This window comes from Seriola lalandi, unplaced genomic scaffold (genome assembly GCF_002814215.2).
Source record: "Seriola lalandi dorsalis isolate HSWRI2012SDOR001 ecotype SW California unplaced genomic scaffold, Sedor1 jcf7180002054206, whole genome shotgun sequence".
Taxonomy (NCBI): Eukaryota; Metazoa; Chordata; class Actinopteri; order Carangiformes; family Carangidae; genus Seriola; species Seriola lalandi.
The window spans coordinates 4,401-5,021 of record NW_019524759.1 but is presented as its reverse complement, the minus strand read 5'-3'; positions in this window follow the sequence as shown (position 1 = coordinate 5,021).

The window sequence follows — 621 nt, the reverse complement described above, 5'->3', positions numbered from 1 at the left end:
AAAACATCATATTATAGTAAGGCATGAAAAGTGAAAAAGGCGTCATATAATAGTAACACATGAAAAGTGAAAAAAAAGTCATAGTATATTAAAGCAAAAAAAGTCATAATATAATAAGGCATAAAATGTAAAAAAATGACATAGTATAGTAAGGCATAAAAAGTGAAAAAAATTGTCAAATTATAGTAAGGCATAAAAAGTCCAAAAAATTCATAATATCGTAAGACATAAAAAGTAAAAAACGACATAGTATAGTAAGGCATAAAACTTGAAGAAAACGTCATAATTATAGTAAGGCATAAAAAGTCCAAAAAATTCATAATATAATAAGCATGAAAAGTCAAAGAACGACATAGTATAGTAAGGCATAAAACTTGAAGAAAACGTCATAATATAGTAAGGCACAAAAAGTGGAAAAAACTTCATATTATAATAAGGCATGAAAAGTGAAAAAAAACGTCATAGTAAAGTAAGGCATAAAAAAGTCAAAAAACGACAAAGTATAGTAAGGCACAAAAAGTGGAAGAAACATCATATTATAGTAAGGAATGAAAAGTGAAAAAGGCGTCACATAATAGTAAGACATGAAAAGTGAAAAAAAAGTCATAGTATATTAAAGCA